Raw genomic sequence first — 22,495 nt, 5'->3', positions numbered from 1 at the left:
ATTTAAAATAAAAGTGTATCCTGAAGAGTAAAAAAAAAATTAAGGGAATTTAGAATCTTCAATATTAGTTTTCATTTTTGCATCAATAATTATCATACCTGAAATAGCTTTATTTTCAAATGCTTAATTAATCAATAAAAAAATTAAAAGTTGATGCTATGCTAAAATAAATAAATAGTCTAAAAGACCTATTAGTAATCTCAACACAGAAGATAAATCAAGGCAATAGTCAAAACATGGAAACAACAAAACTGTCCATTAACAGTTGAATGAATACATAAAATGTGATAAATATATAAAAGAAAATTTTATTCAGCCATAATAATGAAGTTATGGTAGATGCTAAAACAGAGATAAACTTTGAAATAAACCAGAGATGAAATAAACCAAACACAAACATAAATATTGTATGATTTCAACTACAGAGAAAACCAAAAATAGTCAAATTCATTGCAACAGAAATTAAAATTTAAACTTATAAGGGTGGAGGAGAAAAAAGCTATTGCATAATGGTTACAGAGTTTCTGTTCTGGATGATGAAAACTTTTTATGAAAAATAATGGTAATGATCATTATGTAACATTGTAGATGTAATTAATATCACTGAATTATACTCATACGTTTAAAATAATTGAATTGCCTATTTGGGTCCATATGTTATATAATTTTATCACAGTAAAAAATTTGAAAAATAATAAGCAAATTTCCACATCTCTCCTTTTCTTCTGAAGTAAAATTGTGAGTAGAATCTCAAAACATAAATTTTAATTGCTTTTAGTGCTTGTTTAAATGATCTTTAACTTTATTTTTATTTTTTTTTTACATATTATGTTGCATTCATTGTGCATATATGTTTTTGTTTCCCCCTTGTACACATGTCCACAAACCACAAGATTTGGAAAACATTTTCAGTGATGGAGAAGCATTATCTGGCAAGTCAGAAAACCACATTTTAGTCACTATTCTCCCAATAATAAATTGTTAGCATTCATTAAACTGGAACCTCTGTATAACTTAATTTGCTTCTATGTAAATGAGAAAGTACTAGATGACTATAAATTCATTTAATTTTAAAATCCTGTGATGTTACAGACGGTTGATCTTAAGTAAGTATTAAATTATATTGAAAGGTCTGTTTTGAAAATAATTCTTTTCAAATATCCAATTATAGGGCTGGGTTTGTAGCTCAGTGGCAGAGCACTTGCCCATAACTTATGTGTCACTGGGTTCAATCCTCAGCACCACATAAAAATAAATGAATAAAATAAAGGCATTATGTCCATCCATAACTAAAAATATTTTTTAAAAGATCCAATTATAGCTATTACATTATTATTCAACAAAGTTTGGAAAATATATCAATATCTGTTTATTTTATGTTGACACTGTCTTTGTGTTTTAAAATCAATAAACTATTGTTAACACATCTTTAAATATGCCATTGACATCTGATAATACACAGTTAAATCACTGAATTTATATTTATTTTATGTGTTAAAGTTATTTTAATATTTTACCAATGCTGGAAAATACAACTTTTTAACAATTCAAAACATATTCGTGAATATTGGGTTCTTTCTTCTAAAGCAAATAGATACATCTGTTATCTTTTTGGCTATTGAAGTCATAGTCTTTTACCTGAACAAAAAGAAATATGAAAAGAAAATAAATGACTTTTAACAAAAAAAATATTGAAGAAGATTTTTGAGTGCATGTCCATTTGATATGCTTCAAGTCATTTTTTAAATAAGCAGGGTGTAAATAATAGATGAATCTTGAAATTCTGATTTGACAATAGTCTACATTTTGTTTGGTCCCATATGTCTCTTTTGAGAAATTCCCTCTTTTGAATAAAGAATTGATGCATGGAAATTGGAAAGCATTCCTTGGATTATTCACAGAACAGATGCCACTACTTTGAAAACTAATCATTCATTTCGTTGTCATCCTTTACTTGAACACTTTTGATAAGACTTTATTGTGTTGTGGGTATGCATACTTAATTATGTTCATTGTTATAGTAGTATTGGGAGACTTTTCAAATCAGTAAATTTTATTCAAGCTCAAGACTTACATTTTAAGGTGGAATTTCTTTTTACTGAAGTATTCATAATAGTGTATGTCTGTGAAAATTGTCAATATGTAGTTTCTATGAAATAGGGCTTTAACATGACACTTGAATAATTACTTCATTATGAAGTCATTAAGAGTCACCACTGACAGTCACCCAAAACATTTATTGAACACCTGTTGTGAACAGAACATACAGATGTTTCAGACTATGACAGCAAGTATGGATAAACCTTTAATCTTACTTTAAAAAATGACTAATTAATGATATGCCATATATTCAAGTGTTGAAATAATATCTTTAGTGTCTGAAATTCATTCTACTCGGAAGTCAATAGAATCTTGAAAATTATTCCTGTGGATATGTTTTAGCTACTTTTGGAAATTAATAAAATGTATATTTAAAGTTTACAAATTTGAATGACACATTAGAATTTCTATTGTATAGATCAACGATATGTATCAGCACAAAGACAAAATACAATAATTCAAGATTACAGGTATTATTTTATCATATAGTAATTTCTGCAGCTATGTAGAAGATAGAGTACTATTAGCACTTAAAATGAAAAACAAGAATGACCAGCCATATTTTGGGGGGTGTAGAGATGAATTTATAAAAGAGAAATGTCAAAATTATGTAAAAGTCACTAAGAAAAACTAAATTTGTATATATTTTATTAGAGACATTATTCTAGAAATACTTGTTAAGTGTGTGTCAATTGAGTATTTTTTGCACAGCATAGTTTTGAGGACCACAGAGAAACAAAACAGAAACAATGACAGTAATATGCTAGTAAAACTCTATGCTGGTAGAAATTTATAGTCAGTCTCTGAATCCTTGAAACTAATTTGCATGAAGCAAAAAATAAAACACAGGGAAATATATTATATTAATGAATTCTTTGGGGGCACAGAGAAGTAGGTTAGGTGACAACTTTCCCATAAATTACAAATGACTACTTAGACATAAGGTTTAACTCTCTAGACTTCTAGTGTTTCTCCATTAAAATGAAGTGTTTTAAAAACAGCTAAATAGGAATGGGTTGCTTTTCTTCCCATTTCCTTGATAAAAGTGCTAGTTATCACTTGCTGTGTAATTTCATCTGTTAATTTGAATCTCTCTCTCTGCTATTATGAGTTCTAGCTAAGGAAGTTACTTTAAAAAGGTGCTTTAAATATTAACTCAATTATCTCTCCAATAATCCTTCATGCAAATTTTATTAGAGAATTTCATATGCAGAATACAGATAATCCTCGGTTTCAGAATTTTAATGTCAGCAAAAAGTTTTATTAAAACTGCAATGTTTATATAACAATTTTATGTATTTATACCATTATGCTCTTTATTGTCATGGCTTATAGGTGAATTAAATGTATGAAAGCAGGAAAATAAACATTGTTAGTGTGTGAAAGGATCAGCTATGAATACATATTGTGATGAGTATTTCTGCTTATACATCAAAACATTAACCCATAGAATTGATTGTGTATCTTAAAATGTTCAGAATCTATAAAATTACTTTAAAACATATTTTCAAAATGTTTTAACGCACTTAGACATCTTAAAATTTCCAGAGTTTTGAGAGCTTTTAATTTATTTCCTGAAAACTTGAGTAATCAGGAAAATTTGTTATTTAAAAATCATTTCTTCAGTTATAATTCCACCCAAACAGAAGCTGCTGACATTGAAAAGCAGGCCTATAGATAGGAGGGATGTAAGGAGGAAATTTGTGTTTTAATGATTTTTATTAATTCACTTGAATGTATTATCAATTAAATTCAAATAGATGTTGTAAATAAATATAAAAACTCACCCCAAATAATATTGAATTTTCAGCACAGTATGTACATGTTATGTTTAAGAAATGTAAATAAGGTCAAGGCCCAGGCCCCAGCTAAGGACCATCCTGCTGACCCATGCAGGAGGCTAGGCCAAGGTTAGGCCCTGGACCAACCCCGCCAACCCGCTATCACATGCCGGAGCTCAGGCCTAACTCACCTCAATCTTGGGACACTGTAGCCATCACCATAGCCCTCCCCATGCAGTAACCTCCACCTTGGGACAACAGATACAGCATGGAGGGAGCTGCATCTCGGAACAGGCAGCCCAGACTTTCAGCCCCATCTCTGAAAGGGGTTGCATCCATCTTGGGACACCGCCACTGATATCTTGAGTTACCTCTACTATTGCCACCACCACCTTTACTTGCAGTAGCACTTATCCTGGGTCATTGCCCAGGGTCTAGAAGCCAAACACAAGGCGAGGTACAGGTAATTTGCAGGGACACTATAAAATTATAGGTCAGAAACTGTATTACCTCAGATCTGCACTGCAAGAAAGGAAGACATGTAGAAAATATGAAAAACCAAGGGAGGAAAGTGCCCCAAACAAACCAAGATACTACAATAATAGAATCCATGAACAGTGAAGTTGATGAAATGTTAGAGAAGAAGTTCAGAAGGTTCACAATTAAAATGGTCCACAAATTAAAGAATGACCTAAGTGAGCAAATACAGGCAAAAACTGATCAGTCCAACAAAGAGATAAGAGAGCACATATGGACAACCATTGATCACATCAACAAAGAGATAAGGGAACAAATGCAAGTAGCAAAAGATTACTTCAAGAAAAAGATTCTGAAAAAAAAGCAATCAGAAATCCTGGAAATGAAGGAAACAAAAATGAATTAAAAAATGCAATAGAAAACATCACCAACAGACTAGATCACTTGGAAGACAGAACATCAGATAATGAAGACAAATATACAATCTTGAAAATAAAGTTTACCACACAGTGAAGATGGTAAGAAACCCATGAAAAGAATATCCAAGAATTATGGGATAACATCAAAAGACCAAATATAAGATTTATGGGGACAGAGGAAAGCACAGATATTCAAACCAAAGGAATGCACAAATCTCTTCAATGAAATAATATCAGAAAATTTCCCAAACCTGAGGAATGAATTGGAAAACCAAATACAAGAGGTTTAAAGAACACCAAATGTAAAAAATTACAACATATCTAAACCAAGGCACATTATAATGAAAATGCCTAGCCTACAGAATAAGAATAGGATCTTAGAGGCCACAAGAGAGAGGAATCAGATCACATATTGGGGGAGACCATTTCATATTTGAACAGACTTTTTAACCCAGACCCTCAAAGCCAGGAGATCCTGGAACAACATATACTAAGCTCTGAAAGAAAATGGATGCCAACCAAGAATCTTATATCCTACAAAATTAAGCTTCATATTTGAGGATGAAATAAAAACTTTTCATGATAAACAAAAATTAAAAGAACTTACCACAAGAAAGCCTGCACTTCAGAGCATTCTCAGAAAAAAATTCACAGGAAGGAAATGAAAAACAACAATGAAAATCAGCAAAGGGAGGAACTACACTAAAGGAAAGGTCACTCCAAAAAGAAACCAAGTGAAGTTAAAAACCAAAAATTAACCAAAATGACCAGGAATACAAATCATATTTCAATAATAGTCCTGAATGTATATGGCATAAACTCATCAATTAAAAGACACAGACTGATAGATTACTTTTAAAAAAAAAGACCCAACAATATGCTCCCTTCAAGAGACTCATCTCACAGGAAAAGACATCCACAGACTGAAGGTGAAAGGGTTGGAAAAAAGTACCATTTACATGGACCATGTAAACAAGCAGGAGTTTCCATTGATAAAGTGTTTTCAAACAAAGTAGTAAAAAGGGATAGAGAAGGACATTTAATACTGCTTAAGGGATTCAGACTAACAAGATATAACAATCATAAATATCTATACCCCAAACAATGGGGTGTCTATGTATATCAAACAAACCCTTCTCAACTACAAGAACCAAAGAGACCACAACATAATGATACGGGGTGATTTTAATACATATCTCTCATCACTGGATATATCTTCCAAACAAAAAATAAACAATGAAACTATAGAACTCAGTAATACAATAAATAATTTAGACTTAACAGACATTATAGAATATTCCATCCATCAACTAGCAAATACACTTTCTTCTCAGCAGCACATGGATCCTTCTCCATAATAGACCATATGTTATACCACCAAGAAAGTCTTAGCAAATACAAAAAAAAAAAAATACAGATTCTACCATGCATTCTATCTGACCATAATGGAATGAAATTAGAAATCAATGATAAAATAAAAAATAGAAGCTACTCCAACACCTGGAGATATGCTATTGAATGACACATGGATAATAGAAGACATCAGGAGGAGATAAAAATAAATTTCTAGATGTAAATGAGAACTCTGATTACAACTTATCAAAATTTCTGGGACATTATGAAGGTCATGCTAAGAGGAAAGTTCATTGCATGGAATTCATTCATTAAAAGAAGAAAAGTCAACAAATGACCTGATATTATAACTCAAAGCCCTAGAAAAAGAGAAACAAACAAACACCAAAAGTAGTAGAAGACAGAAAATAATTTGTAGTCGTGGGTCTTTTCCTTAATCACCAGGATGTGCAGGGGCAGGAAAGCGGAGTCAAGACACAGACACCAGGAGCTGGTCAGAGCAGGCAGGCGGCAGATCTCCAGTCAGCTCATTTATTACGGAATAGTTTACAACTGATACAGGGCTCATCCTCCAATCATACATAAGCAAGAAGGTTACCTAACATTTAGAAACCAATCATTTTATGATCAATGTAACTGCACTATGAGGAAGCTCTAAAATCTGCCACATAGTGGAAGGCTGTCAGGAAGGGTCATTACTCCTATGAAAGGGATTATTAAATTAAGGAAGCTCAGACCCTGAGGCTCTTGCCTCTCAGTTGCCTAGCAACATTGAGGTCAATCACTGAGGAGGTGGTTTTACCTCAAAGGCTTGCCAGAGCAGAGCACCCCATCCTGCAGGTGTGCCTGTAAGGCCTATACAGGCATTGGTCTTCAGAACCCCTTGAGCTGCTAGCTGCTGGCTGCAAGCTGAGAGTTATTCCAATAACAATTAAAATCAGGGCAGAAATCAACAAAATTGAAACAAAATAAACAATTCAAAAAATTGACAAAAAAGCTGGTTCTTTGAAATAATAAATAAAACTGACCAACTCTTAGTCACCCTAACAAAAAAAAAGAAGGAAAGAAAAAATTCAAATTACTAAAATTTGTGATAAAAATAGGAAATACCATGATATATATTATTGAAATGCAGAAGACAATTAGAAAGTATTTTGAAAATGTATATTCTAGTAAAATAGAAAACCTCAAAGATACCAACAAATTTCTAGAGGCAAACTATCAACCCAAACTGAGTCAAGAGGACATACACAATTTAAACAGATCAATTTCAAGCATGGAAATAGAAGATGCCATCAAAAGCCTACCAAACAAGAAAAGCCTGGGACCAGAAGGATTCACAGCTGAGTTCCAAAAGACCTAAAAAGAAGAATTAATATTCCTCAAATTATTCCATGAAGTAGAAAAGGAGGGAACCCTTCCAAACTCATTCTATGGAGCTAGTATCATCTAGATACAAAAACCAGGCAGAGACATATCAAGGAAAGAAAATTTCAGACCAATATCCCTGATAAACATTGATGCAAAAATTCTCAATAAAATTCTGGCAAATCACATACAAAAATATTTAAAAAACAGTGCACTATGATCAAGTGGGATTCATTCAAGGAATGCAAGATTGGTTCAACATATAAAAATCAATAAATATAATTAATCACATCGATAGACTTAAAGATAAAAATCATATGATTATGTCAATTGATGCAGAGAAAGCATTTGACAAAATACAGCACCCTTTCATGTTCAAAACATTAGAAGAACTAGGGATAGTAGGATCAAACCTTAACATTGTAAAAACTATCTATGCTAAACTCAAGACCAACATCATTCAAAATGGAGAAAAATTGGAAGCATTCCCTCAAAAACCTGGAACAAGACACATTCACCATGTGTATTCAATATAGTCCTTGAAATTCTAGCCAGAGCAATTAGACGAAAGAAATTAAAGGGATATGGATAGGGAAAGAAGAAGTATCATTATTTGCTGACAACACCATTCTGTACTTAGAGTATCCAAAAAACTGTATCAGAAAACTTCTAGAATTAATAAAAGAATTCAGCAAAGTAGCAGGATATAAAATCAATACCCATAAATCAAATGCATTACTATACATTAGTGATGAATCCTCTGAAAGAGAAATTAGGAAAACTATCCCATTCACAATAGCCTCAAAAAAATCTGTAAATCAATCTAACAAGAGAAGTGAAAGACCTCTACAATAAAAACTACAGAACACTAAAGAAAAAATTAAAGAAGACCTTAGAAGATGGAAAGATTGCCCATGTTCTTAGATAGACAAAATTAATATTGACAAAATAACCATACTACCAAAGTACAATACAGATTCGCTGCAGTTCCAATTAAGATCCCAATGTTATTCTGTATAGAAATAGCAAAAGCAATCATGAAATTCATTTGGAAAAATAAGAGACCCAGAAGAGCCAAAGTAATCCTTAGCAAGAAGAGTGAAGCAAGAGGCATCACAATACCAGACCTTAAACTATAATACAATGCTATAACAAAAATTACATGGTGTTGGCACCAAAATAGACATGTAGACCAATGTTATAGAATAAAAGACACAGATACAAACCTGCATATATACAGTTATCTCATACTAGACAAAGGAGCCAAAAACATACGTGGGAGAAAAGATAGCCTCTTCAACAAATAGTGCTGGGAGAACTGAAAATCCATATACAGCAAAATGAAAGTCAATCCCTCTCATTATGCACAAAAATCAACTGAAAGTGGACCAAGGATCTAGGAATTGGTCCAGAAATACTGCTCCTAATAGAGGAAAAAGTAGGCCCCGACTTCCTTAACAAGATTCCTAAAATATAAGAAATAAAATCAGGAATTAATAAATGGGATGAACCCAAACTAAAAAAGCGTATATTCTCACAAAAAGAAGCAATTAATGAGGTGAAGAGAGAGCCTACATTTTGGGAGAAATTTTGCCATACACATGTCAGATAGAGAACTAATCTTCAGTATATATAAAGAACTCAAAAACTTACCATCAAAATAATAATAATAATAATGATTGATTTAAGAAGCTGAAGAGACACTTCTCAGAAGAAGATATACATTCATTCAACAAATATATGAAAAAATGATCCACAACTCTATTATTGCTTTAACTAAGAAATGCAAGTCAAAAGTACTCTAAGATTTCATCTCACCCCAATCAAAATGGCAGTTATCAAGAATAGAGATAACAACAAATTTTGGGGAGGATATGGGGAGAAAGGCACACTCATACATTGCTGGTGAGACTGCAAATTGTTGCAACCGATCTGGAAAGCAGTATGGAGATTCCTTAGAAAACTTGGAATAGAACCACCATTTGACCCAGCTATCCCACTCCTCAGTCTATACCCAAAGGACTTAAAATCAACATACTGGGGCTGGGGATGTGGCTCAAGTGGTAGCGCGCTCGCCTGGCATGCGTGCGGCCCGGGTTCGATTCTCAGCACCACGTACAAACAGGGATGTTGTGTCCACCGAGAACTAAAAAATAAATATTAAAAAATTCTCTCTCTCTCTCTCTCTCCTCTCTCACTCTCTCTTTAAAAAAAAAAAAATCAACATACTATAGTTACACAATCACATCAATGTTTATAGCAGCTCAATTCACAATAGCTAAATTGTGGAAGCAACCTAGATGCCCTTCAATAGATGAATGGATAAAGACTATTATATATACACAGTGGCATGAGGGCAGGAAAGATGGTGGAATGAGATGGACCTCATTACCCTAGGTACATGTATGAGTGCACATATGGTGTGGCGCTACATCACATACAGAAAAATGAAAAGTTGTGCTGCAATTGTGTAAAATCAATCAAAATGCATTATTCTGTCATATATACCTAATTAAAATAAATAAATAAATTAAAAAAATAAATGTAAATTAGTTGACATTATTTAATTACTTGTTAATACAAGCATAAAACCTTGGGGCTGGGATTGTGCCTCAGCAGTAGAGTGCTCGCCTAGCACATGTGGGGAGCTGGGTTTGATCCTCAGCACCACATAAAAATAAAATCAAGGTATTGTGTCCAACTGCAACTAAAACAAAAATATTAAAAAAAGAATAAAGCCTCACTGGTTCATATTTTATGTATGTGTGTCTTTTTTTTTTTTCATCAACTAACATATTGGCACAATTAAAGTATCTTTTCAGTGTGTGAGGTAATGCAATACAGAAGTATTTTTAATTATTATAAATACATAACAATATTATTTTTACAGTGTTAATAAAATATACACAATATCCTACAAAATCTGTAAAGAAACAGACACAGGAAAGTTATAAAAGGAAAATGAAGCTGTGTAGATAATGTGAAGAATATATGCAAACATTTATTTTTAAGCAGAAAGAAAGGCCATGTATGATTTTATGCTATTTCCAATCTGATATCTTCAACTCATCATTACTACTTTTATATGTGTGTATAAATTTTTGAAATAATGACATGTTAATAACATACACCTGTGGAAACATTCTAGAAGAAGTAAGCTAACAAGTGTTACTTCCTTATAGTGACTGCATTACTATCTTGAATACTTGGCAGGTATGCTCTGCTTCTTTGAGTGTATTTTTATTTATTTATTTATTTATTTATTTATTAATGTACAAGAGATCTAGACTTATAAGTCCACATATAAAGTTGACAAAGGTCAAACTATTTCTGCCACTGACTTTCAACGTTATTTGACACATCTGAACACACTCTAATGAAATGATTTCTTATTCCTTTTCACAGTCACACTTTTCACAGATGATAGTACAAGTTTCCTGATTTTCAGTGGCAAAGGTTTTTCTAGTAAATCAATTAAATGAGAACTTTGACGCTACATAAAAACTGCCCTTATGTAAGTAAGATATAAAATTGTCAAAAGGGGAAAGAAGTGGGAATGTGAGAGGCAAGAAGGATCTAGCAAGAAAAGCTGAGACAGAGACAGCCCAGCCGATGGGCATCCTGACTGGCAGAAAGATGACAATCAATCTTTGAGCAAGTGTTGGTGATATATGAACCTTGACCCACTCTATAATTCTAACTAGAATTGGCCAATTTGCATTTTTACAAACTTCTTTTCTCCAAGCCTTTCTAAGAAACTATTTGAACAATTTGAACCAGTTTAGAATTTTTCCAGCTTCTACAGTAAATCACAGATACAACTGTGAGTGGCTGTATATCAGTGCCACCGATATGTGTCTATTCAAGCCATTCTATCAGCCATGGGTAGAGAGTTTATAATGAAATTGACAAAATACTATAATACTGCATAAACTAAATGGCAAGACTGCTCAATAGCTTGTGAACTGGCCAATTTTATGAGGCTACAAAGCGGTGGGTACACAAGGGTATAAATCAGGAACAGATTCTCATTCTTTAGTAGCTGCCTAGAAATAAGTTTTTCCTGACTTTTATTTTTCTCTGAAAGATGCAGCATACTTTATGTTACAATATTTTAATACATTAGGTCAATCAGAGCAATCTAGCCTACATTGGGTTTCCTTTTTTATTACCCCAAATATTTGAGAAAACTACCTATTGCAGCTTATCCATTATTACAGAATCTGAAAACAAGGGTCCTCATATTCCCAGTGCCTTTGCAGCACAGGGTGGGTGCATCATCTAAATTACAGAAGTCAGCTGTAGCCACACAGAGTTTGAAGAGGAGGAGGGAATGGCAATAACAGCAATGGTAGTCTTTATTTCAATCTGTTACTCCTTGCAGTTAACAATGATGACCTCACTAAATAAGTCTTATGCAGAATTCTTTTTTTTTTTTTACTGTTTCCTGACTATAGAGAAGAGTTTCTCTACCCCTCTTGGTGATTTTATGTGCTATACAGAAACCTTTCATGAATTTATCCATGTATGTCAGCTAAATTTTTTTTTTCTTACATACAGAAAAACATATCTGGGATGATAGAGGTACAGATATTGAAAGTTATTTTTGACAATAGATTCCAAAGACAATTGGCTGAATGTATGACTGGTTGCATGGACCAAATGGAGCAGGAAGATGTACAAGTCCTTAGAGTATTAAGGATGGAACTTTGGCCACAGAAACACCACATGCATTCATCTTGAATGAAGTGCTTGTTTCAGGAATGGTATTAGGGACCATATGCGAACCAGGAGCTGAGTGAGGCACCTGAGAATTCAAAGACTGTTGATACCACCAGTTACAGCTTGCTTAAAGAACTCAAATGTATATACTTTCTTCTCAAAGTACAGAATGAATGTTAGAGACTTTCAAACTGTGCTAAATGAATCTTTTCTCTCTTATAGTTGCATGGCTTCAAGACAAACTTTATTTCCAAGATTGAATTTAAATTCCTCCAGATCTCTTATGTTAAAGTTAGACAGAACACTGATTGGAAATTCGTGGGGACCTGGGAACTGGAAGTCAGATAGGTGGATATTGACTTAGAAAAATCCAAAGCATGAATATTTTTCCCTTGCTACCCTCCCCCCAAACAGCACATTTTTTATTTCAAGTATTATCCTTGTCTTGCTTTGAGACACTGCAATAATCTTAATCAAAAAAGGTGATGACCATCGCATCGTGAAGCCGTGGCTTACCATGCCCCAGTTTCACTGCCCATCGTGACCCAGGGAGCTTATTGAAATTATTCTAAATTTGGCCTAATTTTTTAATAGATTGTCAGTAATTTCATCGTTTTTATTTGAGAAAAAGCATTAAATTCAGTGGTGAAAAGAACGTCAGCATCTCTGATGAGCACTATAAGTACTGTTTTCTGAAGGCTGGGACACCAAAGTGAAACCAGATGACCTCTCCGATTTCAATGAAGACACATTTACCCCACTGTGGCTAAGGCCTCACAACAGCTGTGAGCCCCAGAGGCACAATACACACATTGTACTGCACAAGAATAGTAGGCTATTTAGAAAGGTCTAACCTGTAGGAATTTGAGAGTTTACTAATTAGATACTTGTCCCTAGGGATTTAAATATAGGGCTATGTCTTGAGGCCCTATTCGATTTGTATAGCTAAAAACAAGCATATAAATAAGTAAGTAAGTAAGTAAATAAATAAATAAATAAATAAGATCTAGGTCTGTCAAAAAAGTCCTTACTTGAGTCAGAAAAGAAGAAGAAAGAAATGAAAGGTGAGAGTCAAGGAGAAAACAAAAATCTGTCCTATCAAATTCCCAGCCCTGAGTCATTTCAAAGACACAGGTGTCTTGTACCACAGTTTAATAGGGGAAATCTTCCCTTTGGATTGCTGAATTATGAGTTAATGCTTAATTCCTGAAGCTCTGAGTGCCACAATATTTCATGATTCCGAGTATAGCCTTTTAGAAATATAGTAAAAAAAAATTGATTTTCCCTGTATTCCTTTTAAATTATATCTATTAGGACCATAAGCCATGTTATGTTTATTTTCCTATTTCTTAAAGAATTAGAAGACTATCAGTTAATATATTATGGAGTAAGATATAGTAAGGTCAAAAGATAGAGTGAAACCTTCCCCTTGTATGAAAATTATAAGTACAGTCATATTGCTTGCATTTTTTGCTTGACACATTGCAAGAGATCCACTCAACACTTGGAAGTGTGAAGGTGGTATTCATTTTCCACCTGTAAATAACTCACCAGAACTGCTGAGTTCTCTTAAGTCATATGGTAATTGTAGTTACCTCTTTTTTTTTTTTTTTTTTTCCTGATGCTTTTTTTTTCCTGATGGCAGAAGGGATAACATTTCTTTCTTGGCATTTTTGTTTCCTCTATCATTACAAACAGAGAATACCAGAAACGCCTTCCTTTCTATTTAGAAAGGTCTAACCTGTAGGAATTTGAGAAAAAAGTTCAACATTCTCATTGTGTTCTAGGGTTAAACAAATCCTCAGCCTCTGTACTCCAGTTCACTGCCTAGGGATATAGATCATCTCCTGCTACAGAACACAATTTGCTAATGACATGATACTGAAAAGGTGTGGAAAACAGTAGATGAATGGATAAAAAAATGTGGTATATATACACAGTAGAATATTACTCAGCAATAAAAGAGAATAAAATCATGTCATTTGCAGGTAAATGCTGGGAGCCATCAGCCAAGTAGGTATGACAATTTCCTTGCCAGCGTACCCCCATGTTTCTTTAGTGGAAGGACTCATGGAAATAGGACATTTTGCAGCTACATTGCATGTAAGGTGACCTTGCTCAAGGACCAGGGCGGATCCGTGTTTAGGGTGTTCCCGGTGGTTTAGCATAATACGAGATTAGGGTGTTCCCCGTTTAGAATAGGGCGTATCCTGCTGCCTGAGTTCCTCTTGAGTTCTTTGGGTCAGACAGTATATTTTGGGAGACAGAAGCCCAGTGGAGTGTGGATTTGGGCAGAGAACGTGGATTTCCCCAGAACGTGTTTGTAGACTGCCGGTGTGAGTTCAGGAATAAAGAATTGCTGTTTGAATCTACAAGCTGTGTGGTGGCTCGTGATTTGTGCCCAGCCAGAGACTGCAGCAGGTAAATGGATGGTGTTGGAGAAGATAATGTTAAGTGAAGTTAGCCAATCCCCAAAAAACAAATGCCGAATGTTTCCTCTGATATAAAGAGGCTGATTCAAAGTCGGGTAGGGAGGGGAGAGCATGAGAGGAATAGACAAACTCTAGACAGCGCAGAGGGGTGGGAGGGAAAGAGAGGGGTTAGCAAGGATGATGAAATGTGATGGACATCATTATCCAAAGTACATGTATGAAGACATGAATTGATGTCACCATACTTTATATACAACCAGAGATATGAAAAATTGTGCTGTATACATGTAATAAGAATTGTAATGCATTGTGCTGTCATTTATTTTTAAAAAATCAATTAAAAATTTAAAAAGAAACATGAGTAGCAGGTATCTAACTGCTGATCTATAGTGTAGTTGTGTATGACAACTGCAAATAAATCATATTTGTTCTGAAAGTCCAGTGATTCTGAGTGTATCTAGATATCCCCTTCAAAATGAAGAACAGGTAATTGCAACTTTATCTCCCTTAAATTAGAAAGATGTACAAATCTCTGAAATTGCATTGAATGCTTTCTCTAGTAACATTATTGATAATGATGACTTCAATGATCTGTACTGGGGTGGCAGATGTGCCAGCTGCAGACTATTGTGCTTCTTGATGTCCTCAAGAGATTTCCCCTGCTGTGTGAGTTCAAGATTGTTCTTGGCATAGCCTCTGAGCCAGCATCTCCAATTCTCAAGTTGATACTGAGTTATCCAATTCAATGTCTTTAAATAAATTCCTTTTCTGCTGCAGTCAGATTCTATTCTTAGAAGAATGCTGACTGATACAGTTAATTGAGGCCTCAAGGGAAATTATAGTCTGTAGTTCAACAAGAGTTTAACAAATATTTATTGAGCGTCTACAGTGTGCCAATCACTGTGTTAGTTAAGAACTTAGACAACAATAATAATTACTGTTATAGATATAAAATGGTACTTTCCCCATAGGATTTCCATGCAGATTAGATAATTGCTATGAAAATTTAATAAAGTGCCTTTTACATGATTAGTGATAAATACTAGCTTTCTTTTTCTTGTTATAATTTAATCAGTGTTTCTATATGTGCTGTTCTGAGCACTTTACAAGCATTATCTCATTTAATCCTTACAGAAGTCTTAGGAGGTGGGTACTATTATAATCCGAATTTTGTTGATAATAAAATGTGCCTTTTTGAATTTCAGCAAATATTCAAAATGATGTTGCTAATAATCAAAGCCCAGAACAAACCTCATCTGAAAAAACAAAAGCAAAACCAAAACACAGCCCCTGCCTTAATAAGCATACATTTTCTGAGAGTTGAGAGAAAAATAAAATTATCGTTCCCTATATTTGAAGACTTCTTTTGTTTGGTAGAATTTTCATAAACATTATCACATCCAATCTCATAATAACCATGCAGTAGGACAGACTGGTTTTGTTGAGATGTGATGTGAAACTAATTTGAATTATAGGATCATTGCACAGAGCCAAGTATGAGAGAAAGATGTAGAAAATAATAGACTCATGGAAATAGAAAAAAAATAATTTTATATTTCTGTGAAGGGTCAGGGCAATGTTTTACTTTTCTTTTTTATTTTCCCTTTCCAAAAGCCTAATAGAACACATACTATCAATTAATTATATATTTCTTAAATGGCTTAACCAATTGACAAGATTTGGGAAGAAATAGTTGACCCTTGCTATAAATATAATGGAGTGATTCATCTAGAAAAGCAGAGCTGGAGCTTTTTCATATAAAACACGATGCCCAAGTGACCCATATGGGGAAAGAAATTTGAAGTAAGACATGTATTGCAGTTCTAAGCCTTAATACTACGGGAAAAAAGAGAATTGAAAGCAAACCTGCAAGGCAAAACCATAGATATGTGTCTTAACTTATGGATAGGAAAATAGTAAGTGGGTTTCAGGTAATGAAATAGGGCATGTAAAATTCAGATTGATAAATGATCAAAATATTCAGCAATGGCATGTGATCATTGGTCATAAGAGAAACTAGAACAAAGTATGTTTCAATGGTTGCATAAGGGATATTTACCTTCAGTTCCTTTTAACTATTACTCTTTGTTCTGGGCCCTTAGCTGTTTTAATTCTACAGAGTAACTTTTGCTACAATATTTTTTATACAGATACGATAACCATGACTTAGAGATATTTTGTAAATTTCTCCAGGGATAACACTCCTTAGTAATGCCTAAAGAAAAACTGCTGAACCCCCCCCCCCCACCCTGCCGCTGGCTTTACTGAATTTGCCTATGAGATTAAACTCTTTTGAAACCATGTACCAGGGAACAGATAGAAACTCCTGGAACAGAGTGAAGGCATCGAGAATTCAGAGACTTTGCTTCACATCCTAGAGCACAAGCAATCTCCAAGGGAATTGCCTTCCTCTTTAAACAGTAAAACCTTTCAGGCACCACACTCCCCTTGTAAATCAGATGTCAATTTGTGCTGCAGTTTTTATTTCTTTTCAACAGTCAGTAAAAATGGAGGCCAAAGAAGTTTAGTGATTTCCCTGTGAACACAGTTCTACAAAAAAGTGGAATTAGTACTTCAGACTGATCTCTTTCATTTCTTCCATGTCTTTCTTATCCTTCATATAAGCAATAATTCCAATGTTAAAACCCTCTCCCCATTGAAGAGTAAAAGCAATGTTGAACAAAAATACAAAGCAAGAGACATTACATAACCTATCTTCAAAACACAGTACAAAGCAGTCATAATCAAAATGGCATGGTGCTTTTATATAAAGAGGCATTTAAAAAAAACCAGAATAAAAAATCTAGAGTACCCACACATCTATAGTCACCTATCGTTTAAAATGGTACTAAAAACATACATTGGAGAAAGGACAGTGTTTTCAATAAACAGTGCCGAGAAAATTTAACATCATACATAGATAAATGAAATTAGACTTTTTATCCCTTGTCAATCAAAAAATTAACTTACAACCAACCTAAGATGGATTAAGGACTTAAATGTAAATAACAAAACTATGAAACAACTTAAAAAATCTTAGGTAAGATTCTTCCGAAAATTGGCAAAAATTTTCTCTCCCCCCACCCCCCCCCTTTCTCTCACTCTTGCTCTCTCACTCTCTCTTTCTTTCTTATCCCCCAAAGCAGAAAAACAACAGTAAAAATAAACAGAGAAACAGAGTTATATCAAACTGAAAAGCTTCTGAACAGCAAATGAAAAAAATCAAAAGGGTTAATACATAGTCTAAAATGTTGGAAAATATTTGCAAGCTGTATATCTGATAAAAGGCTAATATCCACCATATTTAAGGGAAAAAACACAATAGCATGAAAATAAATAACCTAATTTATGAATGGACAGTAGATCTAAACAGACATTTCTTAAAAGAAGACATACAAATTTTCAACAGATATATGGAAAATGTTCAGCATCTCTAATCATCAGAGAATGCAAATCAAAACCAAAATGAAATATCATGGCCCTCCCGTAAGAAAGGCCACTCATAAATAACAAAAGATAACAGGGCTAGGATGTATAGAAAAAGAAATCCTTGCACACTGTTGGTGGGATGCTAATTAGACCACTATCATGGAAAAGAGTATGGTGGTACCTCAAAAAAAATTAAATATGTAACTACCACATGATTCAGCTATCCCACTACTGGATTTGTAACCAGTATGTGTAATCTGTATGTTGAAGAGACATCTGCAGTATCTGTTTACTTCAGCACCATTCAGAATAACAATGTAATGGAAAAAACCTGAGTGTTCATCAACTAATGAGTGGATAAAGAAAATGTGTCACATACACACAATGGAATACTATTCAGTCACAAAAATCAGTTAAATCCTATCATTTGCTACAGAACAGAGGAAACCAAAGGACATTATATTCAGTGGAAAATCCAAAGAAACAGATTATCTCACTCATATATAGAATCAAACAACATTAAGCTCATAGGAATTGTGCTTAGAATGGTGATTCACAATCTGGGAAGGGTAGGTGGGAAGAAAATATAGAACAGTTTGATGACTGGGTACTATGTTATAGTTAGAGTAAAAAGTTTGGCATGTTGTTCTGCAGTACAGTGACTACCGATAATGTAATGCACTTTATATTTCAAAAATCTAGAAGGAAGTGTTTTGAATGTTTTCACCATGAAGAAATGGTAAATGTATGAGAAGATAGATAAATTGTGTTAGTCATCTTTTTGTCACAAACACCTGAGGAAAATAACATGAAGGAAGATTTATTTCTGAGGTTTTAATCCATGGTCAGATGGCTCCATTGCTTTGGGCTGAGGTGAGGCAGAACATCATGGCAGATGTATAACAGAGGACAGCTGCTAGGATCATGCCATGCAGGGAGCAGATAGAGAAGAAGGAGCCAGGCAGGAGAAATGCCCTTCCAGGATACACTCCAACTGTCCTATTTTCATTAAATTGATCCCTCCTCCCAATAGTCCATTTAAATTATTCATCCACCAAATGAATAAATCCACTGATGGTATCAGAGCTCTCATGATCCAATAATTTCCTCTGAACAATACCACATTAGAGAGAAAACCTTCCACATACGAGCCTTTTGGGGACATTCCAGATCCAGAGTATACACACACACACACACACACACACACACACATAAACTGATTTAAAAATTAACCAATGTATACAAGAATAAAAACATCACAAGGTACTCCATAAAGATGTATAATTATGTATAAATATGTATAATTATTATATGTGTTAGTTTAAAAGCTAACTTCAAACTAAGAAACAAAAGAATGATATTTTTTCCTATACTTTTAAGTGGCTTTATATTCCTATCTAAGTTCAGATGAAGAAAACAATTAATGTAGGCAAGGCTAGTTTACTTAACATTTTCATTCTCCTTTTATCATTAACTACCAGGACACTGACTTTTGATTTGAACTGTAATTGATCCAGATGCAAAACTACTTCCAGCCTCTAGTAGAAATGTGACAATATACTGGCCAGTATCACAAAAGCAGTGTGACATTGAAGGTTTCTGTGTGTTCAGAATTTTGTTTTTCAGATTTAGGATTTGCCCTTCTTGACTTTTTTGCATCTTCCCTAGTGAATTATTGAACTACAGCATCAGTAGCCATACTGGGACCATGAGGCAAAAGTCAGGAGAAAGGCCCTTGGAGCAGCAGTGTACTGCAACCTCAGTGCTGTCACATGCAGACTGCTGTCACCCAACTTGGGAAAGAAGGAGCGAATGCCTTTTCAAATCAATAGCTCCCAAATATCTTATCCCAAGAGCCCTTTAGATTCTTAGAAATTATCGAGGACTCCAAGGAGCTTTGGTTTGGGTAATTTATAGGTATTCATATTAAATTAAATATATATTTATCAACTCAGGTAAAATGGAAACCATATATCCTTCACATGTTAAGGATCATTTTTTTAATGAAAATATTTTCTACAAAAAAAGAATATTTTATAGAAAATGGGCACTGTTTCATTATTTGTGAACTTCCTTAATGTCTGGCCAAAGAAGGAATACCAGGATTCTCATACCTGCTTTTGCATTTGATGTGTTGCCGAACACTTAGACACTTCTACACATGTCCCCTGCACCCTCACAAGAGAAAGTGGGAAATTAAGCACATGACATCTCAATATTGTTGGTCTCATGGACCTCCTGAACATATCTCAGAGACCACTGGGTTTCTCTGACTGGACTTTGAGAATTGCTGCTGCAAAGTATATTATAATGGTCATATCTTACATTTTAAAACACTCAATAAGTTATATTTTATTTCAATTAACATCTTCATTAGCCCTATAAAAACTGTGAGCCCAAGGTGTATCAACTACATTGACTCCCACTTATAGACAACTGAATTGGTCATCAGAGTGGGAACATTTTTTTCTCCAACATCAAAATTTATCCATGTTCTGACCGGTCTTTAAAAATCTTTTTTCACTCTGCCAAGGTAGTGCTCCTGTGTGAAATGTATCCTACACAGTAGGTACAAAAATAAAATAATAAAATGGGTCAGTTTCATAGTAGTGAGTGCACTATTTGAAGGAAAGAAAAATTGTGATATTTGTTACCATTAGACGTATGTTTCATGGTTTGCATTATCCAAATATAATAATAAAAGAGAAATCATATGTTAGTTTATACTTAACAGTTGCTGCATCTTTCAATAATCTTGCTCTTTTGCATAGTAGATTGTCTTGGGATTTTATAGGGCAACGGCACAATATTGTGACAGTTAACATTGGAATTTTTTTTTTCCTGAAATAGGCTGCCAAATTTTAAAACTGGAGCATCATATTCATTCTGGCTGCTGCAGAGGTGAACTGCTCTGACCATAGCTACAGCTCTGAAAATCACCATTACTATTCGTAGTGGAAAACGCTGTGAGCCAGTCATAAAAGATATAAATGATACCATATGGCCTGAGAGCCTGATGCTTTTGTAGAGTCCTGGCATTGTGTGTAAGAAAAGTGGTCTAATAATAAAATCATGGCAATATTACTTTTTTCTCACAACAATATTTTCAATAGTAATCTAAGCAATAAAAGTAATAGCAGGTCTAACACCACTGGCAATATTGAATTGAAATAGCAAATTGCAAAGCTAGTGAAATTGTTATCAGAGGGATTGATCTACAATAGAACCAATATCTCAAGCTCTCAAACAAATATTCAATAAAATGATGCTTCACTATCATGCAAACATTATGATAGTGATTTACCAAAGACATATTACCTAAAAAGATTATACCACATTTCATATGCTGGCACAAAACACAGAGAAATATATAAAAATGTGTTTATTTTTATGTTCCAATTGATTTTATTTGTTCACAATAACATTACTTAACTCATCCTAAAAACAAGAGTAAGTTTTAAGGACTGTTTTGGGGTTTTGTTGTTGTTGTTGTCTTTGTACATTGGAACACAAGGAACAATATACTTTAACCAGAAGTGTTGTTGCTTCACTGTACAAACCAATACAGTCAAGGTGATTGTTCAAGAAAAGCCAAGAAATGGCTCATTTAATATCATAAATTACTGCTTACTTCATTCTATTATATACTAAGGAAACATAAAATGGATTACTACCCAATTTTTACTTCTTATAGGAAGAGAGTAATAAACAGACATATTAGTTTATTATTCACACCCAACTATGTATTTTGTCTGTAATGTCTGCTATCACCATTCTAGTCTACATCTGTTATATCTTGTTAATTACTAGAAGATGCTACATTTCCCTGATATGACAAAAATATTTCCCTAGCCCTAAATGCTTAAAAAACAACAACAACAACAACAAAACCAGTTTATATCCTGCAGTGGTTACATGCCCGGTGGCTATGTGGTAGGCTTTTCAGGATCTCAGTGATGGAGGCTCCATCACCTGACGGAACACCATGGAACTTAAGGCCTTCCTGGTTTTCACAGCAGAGAAAGACAAAGTGACTGTTTTACTTGTTTGTTTTGTTTTGTTTTACTGCTTTGACCCCAAAACTACATCCTTTACTTACCCATACCCTTTATTTGTCAGAACTTATCACATTGCACCATCTAAATAAAGAACATTAGGAAAATTAAGGGTACAAATGGGATAAACATTGAGTGCTGCTCTTCTGCAGCTGCCCTGCAATTGTCCATTTTCTCTATTCTTAATTATAGAATATATTCTGTTTTCCTGGTGGAGATGATCCAAATGCTCCACCATCTATCAAGGGAAAAGGCCAAGTTTTCTGAGAGATGTAAGGTAGTCTATAAGTCAATATGGTGCCCATTGGTCTACAAGTCAATAAACTAAAATGATGAGCTATCTTCCTCTCACACCCAAT

General features: G+C 34.0%; 1 protein-coding gene across 2 annotated transcripts in view; it reads right to left on the bottom strand.

The window, feature by feature from the left end:
- Brinp3 (BMP/retinoic acid inducible neural specific 3) overlaps positions 1-22,495 on the bottom strand; it is a 348,321-nt gene that overhangs the window by 61,595 nt on the left and 264,231 nt on the right. The window lies entirely within an intron of this gene.

The sequence above is a fragment of the Callospermophilus lateralis genome, chromosome 13 (assembly GCF_048772815.1).
Source record: "Callospermophilus lateralis isolate mCalLat2 chromosome 13, mCalLat2.hap1, whole genome shotgun sequence".
In the NCBI taxonomy this organism is placed as follows: Eukaryota; Metazoa; Chordata; class Mammalia; order Rodentia; family Sciuridae; genus Callospermophilus; species Callospermophilus lateralis.
Note: the sequence above shows the minus strand (reverse complement) of the source record. Positions and strands in the feature narration are given on the sequence as shown.